This window comes from Papaver somniferum, chromosome 6, assembly GCF_003573695.1.
Source record: "Papaver somniferum cultivar HN1 chromosome 6, ASM357369v1, whole genome shotgun sequence".
NCBI classification, from domain to species: domain Eukaryota; kingdom Viridiplantae; phylum Streptophyta; class Magnoliopsida; order Ranunculales; family Papaveraceae; genus Papaver; species Papaver somniferum.
In genome coordinates, this window is record NC_039363.1 from 13025688 (window position 1) to 13042825 (window position 17138).

Sequence of the window (17138 nt, forward strand, 5' to 3'; positions counted from 1 at the left end):
ACCCAGAAATTTTTGATTTTGGTCTTTTTAACCAATTTTGTGTTGCTTTAATGGGGCTCGAGTAGTATTGCTCAGGCTGGTGGTCTAGCTTGTCTTTCTCCAGAAGGCTGCAAGGTTTGTAACCACTTCAATACCATATTTGTCCTGGCAGGATTCTGAAACTATACGGTTTGAACACATTTGGTTTCTTCAATTGATTCTTGTGAATTCAGAGGTTGTACAAAATCTGATATCAAAGACTTAATGAAAGCACACAAAACTAACTCGAAAAATACTTCACTTAATTCTTGTGAATTCAGGGAATCCGAGGTGTTATTGATTTCTACAAGGAGAAGATGAAACTTATGCTCGAAACCTTTCAAAGTTTCAATCACTTGGTTTGATGCTGTATCGTAGGAAAAATGCTCCATACATCTGGTACGTTTTCCTGGTACAAGTTCTTGGGATGTTTTTGCCAAGATTCTTGAGAAGACCGGGTCTTCAAGACCCACATAATCACAATTCCGGGTACAGGAGTTGGTCAAATGTGAATAGGTTAGTGCTTCAGGTCACATGAATTCAATTTTAGAAGCTTAGGAGAAGTTGACAAATGTTCTTTATGCTCATTGGTTTCAAGCCTGTTCAGTTCTATTTCAAAGACTTTGCAATATTATCTTTTCCTTCATGGATACCGCTGTCAAAATGCAGAACAGAAGTAAAATATAAACAGTGTGGTGATTCGAACCCATAACCACAACCTCCAAAGTGAAACCATGTCTGCCTCGTCATGTGTCGGTTTTCTCAGAATAGTAAAATCCTTGGGTACTGTTCGATACTCATGGCTTAAAATTTTAGTAGGTAGCTTCATCACTGCCTACAAAGCACCATGCACCCAATCGTGTTAGGCCAACTCCAAATCGTTGTGTGTGGGGCAGATCAATATAGGGCTTTCATTTTGGTAGCCTACTCATGAGTTTTTCATTTAAGGCAAGTCCTCCTAATCCAGCGGTTAGATTAACAGTCCACGTCAGCTAGGACAACCTCCCAAGTCCTATTGTGTTGCTAATCTAACAACTAACTGTTGAATGAAAAAGCACCGGGCGCTGAATCAAAGAGCACTTGACCCAGTCAACTAGGTGTACTTCGCTGAATCATTCAGCGTTAAAACTAAAATCTTCAAAATCAATCAAATGTGGTCTCACTTCGTTCAAAATTCCAGCTACTTACTCCGCGTGGTTGTGTCTTTTCCCAACTCTAAATGCCCTCCACAATTCCATTTTTTCAACGAGTGACTCTACACTCACCGTGATTTTACACCGTGATATATCCCGAGAGGGAAATCAACTGATGATCACGGCCCTCTCAACATTTGGATCAGTAGTGGGCAGAATTTCGGTCGATCTATCTTTGTTGATTTTCAACCCCCTTGGATGTCTAGCTGTACTACCATCTATCCCTACTCCTATCAAGAGCACGAATTTGCTCACTTACTTCTTTATTTTGAACAAAAACCACGAACTTAACAACTCACACATAGATCTTTTTTTTTTTTTTTTTGTGAAGAGAAAGGAATCTTTCATTAATGGAAATTCAAGGTTATATTGGATTTAAAATGGAAAATTAGAGAATACAGTAACAAGAACATGCCCTACAAGTACAACATAGAAAATTCCGACAAGAGAAAGAGAAAGATCAACGGAACATGACGAATATAAGCATGAATAAAAATGTATCGAGCTTCCTACTTGAGAAAGTGAAACAAGCAAAAATGATGTTAAAGAAAAATGTTAGGTATATTTCTCCAAACAACCACAAAGAAGTAAAGTTGTTGTTAAAAAAATGGTTGCAAAAAAAAGTGATGGAATTAAAGGAAAAGGTTCCTATGAAACCGGACCAAGGCATATGGTGATATGGTCATAAAGTAGATCGGAAGATTATCAACCTTATGAATATTAATTTTGATGATTTTTCTATTATGTTTTAGATATAGAATTTCATAGGTTGTTTGACAATATGCTTCTCCAAAACTTTGAAGAGGACCTAATGCGTAAAATTAAATAGATCAAATTGAAAATTTTTAGCACTATTCGAGTAAAGTTAGGTCAAAAAAAAATCAATTCCAATTCAGGGATATTGTATTAGTGAAAAAAATAGAAATAAAAGTCCTATTCTTAAGGAGATTTGGTTGCTTGCTGTTGTTTTGTGCAATTGTAAATATCTGGTTTGTGTGAAAATTTAATGATTTTTCGGTGGAAGATGGTCGTCTCAGAAAATTCAAGAGAAGATTTATGTTAACGGTCTATGAATGTAGATTGCGATTGAAAGGCACTACGTTTAGCACTGTATTCAAGAGATCGTTTGATCTCAATATACCAACAGAAGGAATCCCAAGGGGAAGGTATGCTCGATTTGCTGTTGATTTGATTTTCTATATGACCATATATATGATAAAAAAAAATAGCATTGATATTTTTTTATATGTACATGACGTTTTTCTAACGTGCAAGAACCTTTGAAGCTTACACGACTCAATAAGAATGTCTTCCGAAATGCTAGCTTGTGTCAAAAAGAAAACTCCTGTAAAAGAAACAAATTAGCGTAAAAAAATAATATTACTTTTCTTCGAGTGGTGTGAGATTCCTAATACAAAAAACATTCTACAAATGAACAACTAAAACGAACTACTACCATTTTCTATAATGGTGATCATTCTTAAAAATGAACTAGCATTACCAATCACACAAAGATTAAATCTTTAAAAAATAATACAATTTGCATTCGTTGTATAAAGATCGTTGAGATTCGAGAGCTTCACGAATATACTATCTTTATTAAATTTCAGCTTATTGGGAGATTGTAATTTTTAAATGTTCTTCTACATTTTAAGAAAAGAAAGAGACAGTAAGACATAAAAAATGAAAATTTTAATATCGACGGACCAAACTGACTTGAATAGGACTAAACCAAAATTTCTCATTTTAGATAAATAAAATAATGATTACATTTAGGGATGGTTTGGTTCAGTACAGTAATTTGAAGAAAAAAAACTGAAACCGAAGTTATGAATAAGCTGGTTTTGTTTAACCGACAGATTTGAGCATATTCAACTTTGTTTGTCAGTTTCGCAAAATTGACAAGTAATTTATCTGACAATAAAGAAAACCTATCATAAACTATTCGTTCTTGCAATTTCAAATAAAATAACAATAGACATTTTTATAGACATCAACGGTTTAACTAAAACAGAAAACACAACAAATTATTGTTGCTCCTGTTGTCTCATGGCTGCATGAGAATAGTTCCAACATAAAGAAATCATTGTTAATCCCACCAAAAAGGTCATGAGAATAGACATAAATAAATCATCGTTAATTCAACCAAAAAGAGCTTCGCTCTCTTAAGGTTTTGAATACCTACAAATTGTTACTCTCACCGTTATTTACATCTTCTGATGTTTGTTCTCCACAATATCAAATTCATTCAGGAACCGATCGGTGTACTCTACATAAACCCAGGAAAAAAACACAAGAGGAAAATCAATAATCGATAAATACTTAAGATATTATAATAAATTCAAGGAAATACATAAACACTTCATAATAACCCAAAAAAACTACCTAGATTGGCCTAGATTATTTGAATGACATCAGGTACATGAATTACCATTATCTTGTTACTTATGAACTTCCAAATAAAACATCCATATCCGTATTATCTTGTCCTAACTAAAGCACCATCCCAATGTAAACTCCATTACCTAACTCCAAGATGTTTCAACTGAGGTACATTTCCGAGAAACAGAACATCACCCAGTAAAAAGTATTGGTGCTAGAGCATTTCTAGGTTGAACCCACCAAGCGTTTTCATGTCAATATTGGTTGTCATATTTTAGTATCAAAATCAAAGTTGCTTGACTAAATTACTAGAGTCAACTTCGTTAGGTTATACCAGGAAGTATGAAAATGTTAAGACATACAATTATTATTCTGAAGACCCGAACATATAATAATGTCAACGAACACATCATCCTTTTACTTGAGGTTAATAATACAAGACATGACTTGTTTCCATTTATACCTATGTTACTTTTAAGTTCTTTAATATTGAAAACATAACTTGTGAAGTTATATGTATTAGAGACTCGATCATCTTATTATTATCAAAGTGTCAATGAAGAATATATACCAAAGTTGTGTATATTGAAGTACGAAGTATAACGCCTATCTTTTGAACCTCGTAACTGTGACATAGACATAATCTTTGTAACTTCTTACTGGATTATGTAATAAACTTAGGATTCATGTCATGCCTAGAAAACTATATTTGATTATATGAGTTTAAGGAAGTATACATGCGAAACTTGTTTCATAGTTGAAATAAATAGTCGATTGGTTGTCTGGTTCCTATTATGAGAGTTCAACTTAATGAATCTCAATCAGGAATAATATTCAAAGTTTATATCTATTTCTCTCACAATCAGAATATTAACAGAGACTAGTCCGTGAACCTGATTATGTGTGAGAGTACTTGGCAATTCCAAAGATCAATTTCCAAGTATCGATCAAGTCGTACCCAATCACGATGGATATTTTTCAATATTTTATTTACTTTAACTCTTAATTTGGGGGTCCGATGATAATTTTGTTATTTAAAAATTAAAAAATAAACTTGGGAGGATGATTTTTAGCCATTTGAAGAGAACAACATCAGCCTCTTAGTGTTTCTTACCCATGATCAGATTTTCATTCTTCAAGTTATTCCTTTATTCAATTTGTTAGTGAATGAGTGTTACAACACTCCTTCCATAGCCCTTGCTCTTAGATGATGATACCAATTTCTTAAGCTGGAAACTCATTTGTACCTAATTTTGTATGGAAATAAAAACTCTCATATTATCTCTGTTAGGGGTGAGCATGGGCCAATATGGACTAGTTTTCATCTCATCCGCGTCATATCCAATGCATTACGGATTTCATATTTAACATCCGCATCTGATCCAGCATCCAGTGGATGTATGGATTGGATGCGGATTAGTTTTCCAATTAAATACAATAAATTTATGGATAATTTTAGAAATAAAACTATATCATTTAAGGGTTTAAAATTGAAACTTAGTATTATGCTTTGCAGTTACTCAAAATTTGAAGAGGAAGAAAAACCCGGCCCCTTTAAAATAAGTAGTAAGATTTTTTCGGAGTACTTGGGATCAAGTACGTCCATATATATATTGGTATTCTATCTTGTAAGCTCATCAAAGTACGACATGAAAGGAATATCTAATTTTAAAAAATAAATAAATATACTGGTTTCGTATTTGTACCGAAGAAGTTTGATAAAAAAAATGTACTAACGGGTATGGATGTCCAACGGATTTTTTTAGGTTACATCAATCACTTAATTACTCGGGCGTGGACCTCCATTAAAGGTATTAGCTAATCAAAGGAAAGGTGGACAACCTCCTGAAGAGAGCGATGTGCATAGACAAGGTGAGTAGGGATGCAGCTCCGTGGACCGCTCGTCGGGCCTGATAGGTGGTGATATCACACCCTTCTCAAAGGAACCGTATTGGATTTTAAAATCCCTCCGCATCCAATCCATTAGTGAACGGTCCGGGCACCCACCTGTAAAAATGTGGATGGCCTAGACTAAATCCGCGAATTGCGGGCCAAATGCTCACACCTATCATGAAAGCCTAACATCAATATTAAATTAGGCCCAGGCCCTTTTAAAATATCCAATCCATCTGCAAATAGTCCCTGAACTGATGAATTTAGTGCATCAGAGCGAAAGAGATGAGCACCTTTCAGAAATTTAAGTCAAACGATACAATTGGAGAAATCTGAGAATAACCCATCAAAATTAAGAGAACTGGCAACCAACGTTAATGACAAAGAAGCAAACTTGGTGAATCTTTGGAAAGAGAAGCTGCTGGTGTATCCATCGCAGGGGTGTGTGTGTGTGTGTAAAGCGTCCTTGCATCCGTCTCCCTGAAAAATGGGAGGGCTTTTGCTCCTTTGGAAGAAAATACTTGCAATGAACCTCCCTCCACTCCATTCTAATAGACAGAGGCAGCTACAAATAGACATCTCCCTCATTCAATATTTCATTTCTTAATCAAATAGAAATTTCTCCTTCCTCACTTTTCTTCTTCTCCACCAGAAATCTCTAGTCTAGTGCACAATAGATATACAGATACAGAATATTCAGGTCTAATTAGACTCGGGTTCTTGGTTTCTTGCACACTTTTGAGTTCTTATCAGAGGAAACGACATTGTAATTCATTTCTTGCACACTTTCTGAAAGAATTACAGATAAAGATTATAGAGAATGTAGTGATCATTTCGCTGTAGTGATCTTCTTGAAATAACCCATATGACGATGGGTCAGGGTAATGTAAGAATTTCACTTCTTGAACATTTTTATTTTAATATTAAAACAATGAATGAAGAATTTTAAAGTGATAGAATTATGTTGTTGCTGTAAATGGCAACTCTGGGAGATTATATGTCAATCATGACAAAATTCCCTGAGTACTCTCTTGTTTGTGTATTTCCTGGGAATCGAATTGAAGGTTTCAGTAAGTAATTCTAAATTTGGGTTCTTGATTCTTGTGAGGAGTTGGGTTTAATACAGGAAAAGGTGTCGATAGGCCCTGTGAGATAAATGAGTTGCGTTTCCGTGATAGAGACATCATTCAGATGTTACTGAAGGCAGTTGAGGAGAGAGCTGACAAGAAGTGAGTTTTATCTGCTGGTGTGTACATGTTTATGTTTGTTATAGGATGCTTTTTGTTTCTTGTTTAGGATCTGATGGAATGAATTGTTCTGAAACAGTCGTCGTAAGGTGTTTTATGTAGAAGTAGATATGATTTCCGACAACCAAAAATACGTCGAATTGCACAAACAAGTAAGCATCTCATAACTTTGATCAGTTTCTGTGTGTTGTGATGCTATTTTATGCGAACCTTTTATCCTTAGAGTTTAAGTACAGTAGGAACCCCTTTTTTGTCCCCATATAACAAGAGTGCAAATCCTGTAGATTGGCATGTAGATGAACAATAACCATTAACCGGAGCCTAGATTAGGCGATAGCTTATTAGTGATTGGCATTAACAAAGGAGTGCTGAAAGCTGCATCTAGATTCATGAGTTGCCAAAATTGGCTCAAGCAAACTTACTCTTAGTACGATTTTTTTTTTCCATTTCCTGAATGTTGAATCAGTGATGCTATGGATCACTGACTATTGTTTACACATATACTTAAACAGTAAGCATCGCATAGGTTCGATCAATTTTTGTGTGTTTTGGTGGTACTACTTTTATGCAAGCCTTCTATTGTTGGAGTTTGAGTGCAGTAGTAATCCTTTTTCCCATATAAAAAGACTGTGCTACTATGCAATAATTTGTTAGTGACTGGCGGCATTCAGTAACTTAGGAGCCCCCTTACCTGCATCTAGTTTCATGAGTTGCCAAATTTGGCTCAAGCCCGCACTATTAGGACAGTTTACAATATGTACTCTTAATCAAATTTTACGGATCCATATTTTTTTTTCACTTCTTGAACGTTGAATCAGTGATGCCACGAGTTACTTACTACCGCTTATGCATATGCTTAAACTGTAAGGAGTGCTCTTACATGCATTTAGTTATATGAGTTGCGAAAATTGGCTCAAGCCCACACTATCTAGGACATTGTACAATATGTACTCTTAATCAGATTTTACGGAACTATATTTTTTTCATTTCTTGAATGTTGAATCAGTGATGCTATGAGTCACTGACTATTGCTGATCCATATGCTTAAGTAGTAAACCTTACCAATTGTGTCGTCAGATGGGGTATGCTAGCCGTAAGGAATATTTTGATATCATCGAGGGGGAGATGGTAAATAAGACAAGTAAGTCTCCTTCCATAACCTGAAAACCTGAAAATCAAATTAGACAATGTTTGCCAGCTATGATTTCATAAATCTGAAACTACTCTATGTTTTAGTAAACACTTGTCAGGTGGAGACTTGCATCTCTAAACAGAATTACAGCAGAAGCTACAACAAATGGTGGCATCTAAAACTGGATCTCAATGCCTTGTTTTTCTAGTGGTTCAAAAGAGATTTGTGTCAATAATACGCATACGCGTTTAAATACTGACAGTGGAGACAATAAACACAATAAATAGTATGTCACGGCGATAGCTAGGTCTTACATTGCACGGATTCATCCCGTATACATCAGTTATGGAGTTGTTGCAGAAGATGCAGTGATAAGTAATCTGCCATTGTGTGTGTGCTTGTGACAGATGAAGCTTAATAGAATTTAGAGGGTGATCTTACAGTACACAAACAATGTCAACAAAGCTAAATGTTTATTGAAACTATAAAAGCTGAAACTTTTGTGTGTTAAATAAAGGTTTCTTACAATTTTATGCTTATTTTTTGTATTAACTTGTCATCAACCGGTATGTGTACTGATCCGCCAATAAAAGGAAGAATAGGAACCTCTGGTTCTGGTGACACTGACTTCCTTGCAACATTAATTTATATTGGGCTTCGGTACAATCCACCAACAACCCATAAGGGCTTTCTTTATCTCCAAGGGCCCAATTACTTTTCTGTTTACACGTGAATTACGGTATGACTTTCTTCCAATATCAGACAACTTCCTCAAATATAGTGCGAGGAATCGAGGCATTGTCATTGTTGCACTGAAGCTCCGGATAAAGTACATAGCTGCCCGGATCAGTTGATGTATCTGCAACATTAGTGTATTCTAGCATAGACGATATCGTTAGATGGCCAGCAGCTTTTTTCACACCATTTTGAAGTTCCCATTCGTTTATTTTCTCTCCTCAAGAAATTTAATTGAGGAGCAGCATTGTTAAACCCCGGAACTCGTAGCATGTCGCCAACTCTATATCGATAAAGTCCTGTGCATGATACATATGAATATAGTCAGTAAGTAATTAATAAAATTGTCTACAATAATTCAACTTCTTGAACACTATGAGTAGTATATATACCTGCATAATTAGTTTGTAACAACGAGTTCATATTATCGTCCAACCTCAACCTCAACGAATCAACTCGTTTTTGATGATGCTGCTCTTCCACCTTGTTGTGATTCGCGTTTTGACTGTCATCCTCGTCTAGCATTGGCAAGAATTCAAAACACGACATTGTAGGGATTCATATCTGTTGGCACCTTGGACAGAAGTAGCTTGAATACTCCAATTGCTGATTATGTTTTTAGTTTACTGCAACTTCTCATACCATTTTCAGTAAATAAATATACAAACAAATCAAGCAGCTTAATTATGTTTTTTTTGAAAGAGATATGGCCATGAAAATAATTCCAATAAACTCTTTTTATAGCACGAGAGAGTAGCATTAGTTTAGGTGGTGCATGCATTTTAAAGGGCATATCTACTCTATTATCATGAAAGGATTTTGAGTTTGTATAGGTGAAAAATGCAGTTCTTAAGTCGGATGCTAAAAAGTTGTGTTTCCAAACGACTAGTCAAATTACACAGGATATCTCTTGGGTTAATGTTTCTTGGGAGCTAAAGTTTCAACCCGCGGGATTCAACCCACATGATATCATTTCGGTTTTTCCAGTGAATGGATTGATCATGTCAATGTATAAAGTTTTCCTGCCACCTGTATCCACCTATTTATCAAAAAAAATATTTGATAATGACTAATTAAACCTTAAATAGTTTAGTGTTGATAATTTAATTTAGTGTTGATAATCAAGTTTCACTTATATTTACACTAAAACAAAATCAGATTTTAGAGTTAAAGAAATAGTGTAGAGGAGAAAAAAAGAAAAACTTTTGTGATATTTGTGAAATCCCAGATTTTGATTCATTGAACCAAAATGAGTGATTTCAATGACAAATCTTAGATGAGTGAATCTTTATATGATAGAGAAAACAAATTTTACGTACCTATTGATGAGGATCCAGAGATGGATTATTTTTTAGATGGTAGAGATATTTTAACCCAAAGTGAAGGCCAATCTCAATCAATTGAAGAAATTAACCAACAAAGTGAAGAACCAGTGCCTGAAAATGACCAGGTATACTTCTAAGTTAGTTCCAATTAGCATTTTGTTTCTCAAAATTATCTAAAGTACGTATAAAAATCAAAACTTTTACGTTTCAGAGATACTTACGGTTGGAATATTTCATGTAACCAACCGTAAATTGCAGTTATGGTTCGTAAATGATGAACTACCGACTGTAACAGGTTAAATTTGTGGAGAACCCAATCGTAAAACCAGTTACGGTTGGTAAACAAACTCAATAAAAACCGTATGTCACTGAGTTACGGTTGTTTATTTCGTTCAGTTTTTACCAACCGTAACATATCATGTGCATGGTTATATTTACTGCACTAGTTACGGTGAAAATCGAGACCAACCGTAACTTTCTCTATGGTTTGTTTTTTATTTTAGTTTGAACCGTAATTTACTATGCATGTTTTCAAATGATTGCTATTGTTGGAAATGTGTAATTACGGTCGGTTTGATATCCTTATGGTTCGTCCGGAAGCTTTATTTATCAACCGCAGGTTACTTACGGTTTGTTTTGGATCCTGAATCGTAGCTTATTTGCGGTTCTTCTCGCTTCTTTCAATACCAACTATAAATTGATATATGTTGTCATTTTGTTGTCTCGTTTACCCTAATGCGGGTAAATATCTTTTCAGGTTGTGGATGTACCTCCCCAAATGGATGAAAAACCTTTAGAAAATAAAGTTCTCACCGAAGATTTTACCTTTCACTATTTAACCGACTTGGTAGGTTAATAATAAAAACATACGTCTTTCAGGTTTGAAAAACATTACTAGAAATTTCGTATTGCTAAATTGGTTTTCTAAGTTTTTGTTTTTGAACCTATTTTCTAGACATGGAAGGAGAAAGTTGATGCAAAGGAGTGGTATGTAGAACGAGGAAAGTTGATTATGCATGTGTATCATATATAGTTTGTAATGGTTACACTAATGACAATAGCTTTCAAATGGTTTGCGAGTGTAGTGGACAACATAAAAGTCATGCATAAAAGAGTATGGTGTATGAAGCAAAGACCAAGAGGAAGAATACTACTTTCACTAAGAAGACCCAATGCCCGTTCAAGCTTCAATTTTGAAGGAACGCGGCAAAAGATTGGTTTTTGGAGAAAGTTATATGCGGTAGTCATACGGGAGAGTTTGCTAACACGCCCTTATGATGGACACCTAATTGAAGAATAAGGGATGATCGTGGATGCAATGACCCATAATAGTATGAAATCCATTGATATCCTCGCTCACTTAAAGAAAACAAATCCACAAAATGCTTCTACTTCGCCTAATATGTACTGAAAAGACGAGGGTACCCAAATGCACCACAATATTTAAAATATCTAGATATAAGTCCTCTTACTGAAAGTGATTGTCTATGGACAAAGTCGAGACAATACGAAAAATCGATATTCATACTTTGTGTGATCGTATATGGATAATAGATTGGGATTTAACCAAACTCTGTAAGATCACTATCAAGTAATACGGAGTTAATATTTGTGTATTTTATTTTAATTATAATAAACAATTATAATTGCGGAAACAAAAAAGTAAAAGACACAACAAGATTTTGTTAATGAGGAAACCGCAAATGTAGAAAAACACCGGGACCTAGTCCGGAATTGAATACTCTCAGATTTAAGCCGCTATACAAAATCTAAACCAATTTTGTATAGTTCAGAACTAGAAACTACCCCTAGTTCACTTAGTTTCTTTAGTATCCCTGTGCTTACGACATTCGATAAGTGCAGGCACTAGAACAATTCCTTTGGATCGTATTCCAAAAAGTAAAGGAACAATAAATTTGTTTAGTGACAACTCTATTCAATATCAGTGATATGAGTTTGACAAAAGGATCTTCCGTTAAATCTAATAAACTCCTTTGTCGGGTTTAAGATTTATCTATCCAACAACTACCTAAGTAGCATAGTTTATACTTGCAATCTATAAATATAGAATCCAACAAGAAACTATAAACTGATACCGATCTTAAGCAACTAATCAATCGAACAAATCCCATATTAGTTGGATCCCAACCGATCAAGGTTTGTGCACACCAAAGATATGAGAACCAATAAGAAATCTTCTTCGTCTTCAAATCTTCTTTAGTCTTTAATAAAACCCTACATAACACCACTTGAATCTTTTGTGATCAATCACGCACAGAACGGGGTCTGTTAACAATGAATTATCATAAGATGTCCTTAGATCTCCAAACATTTCTAAAGATCCCGTCGACACTTCGATCTAGTTTGAGTGAATCTTATATTATAAGAGAAGATTCTCAAGAATAAAAAAACTAGGTGCAATCAAAGTTCAACAACCGTTAGTCAATCAAATCAAATCGAAAACTAATAACAATGCAATTATCTAGTTTCCCACCAACACTCGTAGAGCTTATATATTGATCCCACAGAAGTCTTTAAACGAGTTGTCGTAAGAGATTTCACCTAATTAGGGTAATTTCCTCTCTGGATAGACGACTCCACTGGAAACAACAAAAAGATGAAGTTTGCCTGGATCTTAGGATAGTTTGCTAGAAATGCAAACTTGGGTATTTATAGACCAAGGATGTTTGGACACCAAGGAATTTCCAAAACCGAAAATATTTTCAAGATATGCAATGAATAACAAAATTCGGTTTTCCTAATTCCTGGAAATGCTTTGTCCAATATTTCTGAAATACTCTATGTTAGAGCACTGCTTGGTCGAACTCGCAAGCGTTGCTATCTCAATCTTGTTTTTCAATGTTAGTGATCAAAACTATAAGTCTTGATTTCTAGTCTACTTATAGTGATGTGTCGGACTAGGATAGTTTGTGTAGTTGAGCATTAGAATTCACGGCGTTCATCATTTGAAGACGAATAACTACTAAGGAGAGATTGTGAAACTTCATCAACAAAAGCTATGTGGAAACTAAAACTCATCTATCACTTGGAAATTCTATTTCTACTCTATCTTCTATATTGAGACAAAATTCTTATGATAGTTTCTGTTTGCACTCATCAGATATTTTGAATTGAATATAACTCGCTATCTATTTCTCGAAATATGTGTTGGTAAGCTTTCGTTTCAACCAAGTTCATCTTATATTATTGACGAAAGTCAAAAGATGATCATGTGAAAATTGCCGAGAAACATCTTACATGGTTCGTGTGATAAGATCATTTGGTATTTACTTGGAATGTTTCATTATGATTATTTCGATAACTTGAAATTCGCTTTGATGCTAATAGTGTGTGAAAACGACTATTGTCATCCTCTAAGAAAGTTTCAATGATTGAATTAGAGTTTAAAATGAGTGGATATAAGCATTGTATGCGTACTTGCATATATGTAAATTCATGGCCGAGAACCAAAGTATGCATACTCGTAAGCGTACCTATTGGTGAAAGTCCGGATACCTAAGTAGACATACTATTACGCATACTTGCGTAAGGTATTGGGTCCGGAAATTTCTGCCGTGTTTTGTGGTATGCGTACCTGTTCGCATATTGGCGAACCAAACCCAGACCGGATACTTAAATATGCGTACCCGTTTGCATACTTGGGTGGTTATTGTTCTAGAATCGGTTTGTCCATGAACTAATACTTTTATATAATAAGGAATGCAATCTTTGCAACCGTCGCTATAATGTTCATTAATTTATTCAAGTGAATCAAACCGATTTTGCTTCAATTGTGTTCTTGTATACTTCTATGAGAATATAGAAATTGAAAAACTCTGTAACTAGTTCATTTGAAATAATTTTGATTAAGATGAATAAGGTTGATATGAGAGCGTTCATATAGGTAACTATTGTTGAGCCAACCCGGTATACATGTTTAGGTACGGTTACTCAAACCTAAATAAAAAGTGCATTTCATTTATGTATAACAAGATTAGTTCGATCTAACGGTTGAAATATATTATCTTGAAATAAATCAGGTTTTCATCTAAAGTGAATATTGAATGCTTGGTTACCAATGTAACTTAGTTGCAAACCCTGATTTGAAAACTATATAAAGGAGAACTCTAGCAACTGGAAAACCTAATCCTCTCACCTTATGTGTGTTATTATTTTCATAAGCTAGAGTCGATTCTCCTTTAACCTTATATTTTTCACGAAACCCTGTAGGTTAATGACTTAAAGACCTCATTGGGATTGTGAAGCCAGACCCAACTATTTTCTATGTAGTTGCGTGTTCTGATCTTGCCCTGTTGTATCGTGATTGAGTACTGTCTTCTCTAATATTTACTTGAGAGTGATCTACGATATGCAAGATAAAAATAAGTCACAAATATCTTCGTATCATCGTTTGTGATTCCACAATATCTTGTTTCATTTTCATACAATTATTATTATTATGAGGTGATTGATAATACTAGGATGTTCTTCGGGAATATAAGTCTGGTTTATCAATTGTTTCCTGTGCACCTTGATTTATCAAAAGACGGAACAAAAACCTTTGGGTCGTTTTCATCTACAGTTTTATCATCGAGTACGGTGTATGGGTGAAATAAACATTGTTCACTGTTAGATTATCCAATTTCTCCCTCAACGAAGTCAACTGCTCTTCTTTAGACTTCTTTTGTGCATCCAAGAACACTTATTATCCTGCTGTAGGTTCTCCATAGGGATACGATGTCATTTCCTTAGACAATCCCAATGAAGGTAAGTGGTCGTAGATCCAAACCTATACGAAAAAATGAAAATATTAACCACATAGATGAAAATTGAATTGGAAGCATAAAATATTAACAAATAATTTAATAATTAACAATGTAGAAGTTCACCTGAATAAGAGTTAAGTAACCTCCAATTTGAGTTATCTTAATCCTAGAACCTTTACTTATCTCTCCTAGAACAAATGCAAGCACCCTAGTGGCCCAAGAGTAGTTGTTCATCTCATTGAGGTCCTCCAAAATCTGTGGATAATGTGCATTCACCCTATTTACATAAGTGTCATGGAAAATAACAGTTCCAAGATGATATAACCAATAAGCAATGACATGGTGCTTAAGCGTCTCCTCGTCCATAACCAACTTTCCATTCTTCACCTTCTTAGTTGTTCCTTCAAATGATTTCTTCAACTTTAACTACTTGAATTTCAATACCATCTTCTCCGAGGATCCATGTTTGTCTTTGGGATTATATTCATCGCCATGTTTAGGGGACTTCACAGCACGTGTAAGCTCACATTAGGTCGTTCTTGCATCCTATCCTAGACACTTTAGAGCCAATGCTTCAAGATCTTCATAACTCATCGAGGGGTTGTATCCTTCTCGAAGACATTTACCTTCTACTTGTAGGCCGGTGATTCTCATACAATCACCGGGAGTAATTCCTATCTCTCATAATGGAAGATGCATTGTATATGTCTCTGGATAATGTCTCTCGAGAAATACAGATACGGAAACAACGTCAAATTCCTCATGTACGTACTCAATAGATCTCCATAACACACATTCTTTAACCTTCGCTTGAAACTCATAACACTCCATAGAAAGATCCCATTTGGCCTCCTTTTGACGACGAATAAGACGAATTGCATCATTATAATCCTACCAAAAGAACATCACACTATTAATACTTGACGAAACATGTCAAAAAAAATGTTTTGTTTGTTAAGAATACCTTTGTTGCATAGATCTTCGCATCACATGAGTATTTGTAGCCAAACAATGTTGCCCTTCCATCATTTGGAGTACCATAAGTTGGGCTCACTGGTGACAAACACAAAGTATCTTTAGGAATGTGTGAATATCTATAACCATGCGGCTTCGGATTTTTTTCTCTTTAGCAGGAACAATTTCTCGAATTTCTTGTTCTTCAACCTCTTTCTCTTCTTCCTCTTCCTCCTGTCCTTCTTGTTCTTCGGACTCCTTCTCTCTTTCTTCTTCCGACTCTTTCTGTTCTTCCTGTCCTTCTTTTCCTTGACCTTTTTGTTCTGCCTCTTCCCCTTCATCCTCTTCCTCTTCATATTCATCCTCTTGTTTTCCTTGATCTTAATTTCTTTTCTCTTCTTCATCATCTTTTTCTTCTTCTACGGCATAATCAATTGTATTATCCATCACCTCTTCATTCACATCTTAGATTACATTACGAACATTGTCATGGTTGACTTCCGGTAACAACCCCCTCCATGTTTAGCATTTTTGGTACCATAGTTTCGGAAATCTAAATGTATTCTACCATGAGGGGTGGGAGTTTTCAAATCCTCATCTAGGTGTGGATTAGATCTTTTTCCTTTTTTCCTAATGAACGAAAACCAAAGCATTAGCTAAACATAATAGAATATTGTGTTATTAAATAAAATAGAACTAAAGAATGAAGTAAACACAACATTTGGAGTAAACAGACAACAGTTCGATTACCTGGTATAAATTTCGAGGTAACCAAACCAATTATTTGGCTATAACCAGACTAAAGTTCGGTTTCCTGATACAAATTTCGAGGTAAACGAACTACATATTACCAAAGTTCGGTAAAGAAAAAAATTTATCGAAAAAATGGAACTCAGTTTTTCCTTTGAAACAATGAGTTCGGTTATGAAAGTTTCTTTTTACGAGATCACCTAACCAGGTAGTTCGGTTACCAGATATTAGGGATATGGGAGACCATAATGGTTGGCAATTCAAATTTTTTCCTACATATGAGAGACAGGAAAGGAAAAAGGGGCATCATAGTTCTTGGCCTAAAAGATATGTTTTTGATCCGGATAATTTCTACAGTAGGAAAACTTTTGAAAGAAAATAATTTAATTGAAGGAAGAAGAAAACTTTCAGAAAGTTTATGGCAAAGCACCTCCAGTCATTCTACTTTTATTTTATTTTTGCTCGATAAATAGATTTATATTTAGAAATGTAACGTACAAAAATTATTATACGAAACCAATGTTTTAAGACCCAGACCGGATGTCAACCCAATAAAATCACTGGATCGGATCAACTGGTTTAACCAGTGGTTCAACCAGGGTCACTGGGTCAAATAAATTACCCTCTACCTTCACCTAAAGACCTAATATACTCCATGTGTAATATATACAAAGAATATAAGAGGCGTTAGACCCAAACGTCATTAATCTGACAACAAGTGTTTCATAGGTTTACTCTCTCAT

The 17138-nt window shown here is 35.0% G+C and overlaps 1 long non-coding RNA gene across 2 annotated transcripts; it reads left to right on the forward strand.

Moving 5' to 3' along the window:
- The first annotated feature begins 2203 nt into the window (after positions 1-2203).
- LOC113285442 lies at positions 2204-8392 on the forward strand. 2 transcript variants are annotated; one of them, XR_003328661.1, is made up of 5 exons: positions 2204-2377; positions 5360-6715; positions 6813-6885; positions 7811-7874; positions 7970-8392. It is a non-coding gene; the product is annotated as an uncharacterized LOC113285442 (long non-coding RNA). The 2 variants fall into 2 exon arrangements; XR_003328660.1 differs by lacking the exons at positions 5360-6715; positions 6813-6885.
- Positions 8393-17138: the final 8746 nt, after the last annotated feature.